Raw genomic sequence first — 226 nt, forward strand, 5'->3', positions numbered from 1 at the left:
ATTCTTACTGCAACATTCGAAAAGTAGCACGAGGAGAAAACTAATAAAATGGAAAAATAACAAGTTTAACACTAACAGGAAACCAATCCTTTTATTCGTTTTGTTTTAATGGGTCTACGTGCAAAGTTATTTAACAAAAACCACTCAATTTTGACCAAAATTTTTGAGCATGTCTACGTAAAAAGTCATGTGAGATATCGGTCTGAAATGTTTACTACAGCTTCAC

Source organism: Limulus polyphemus, unplaced genomic scaffold, assembly GCF_000517525.1.
Source record: "Limulus polyphemus unplaced genomic scaffold, Limulus_polyphemus-2.1.2 Scaffold2822, whole genome shotgun sequence".
Classification (NCBI taxonomy): domain Eukaryota; kingdom Metazoa; phylum Arthropoda; class Merostomata; order Xiphosura; family Limulidae; genus Limulus; species Limulus polyphemus.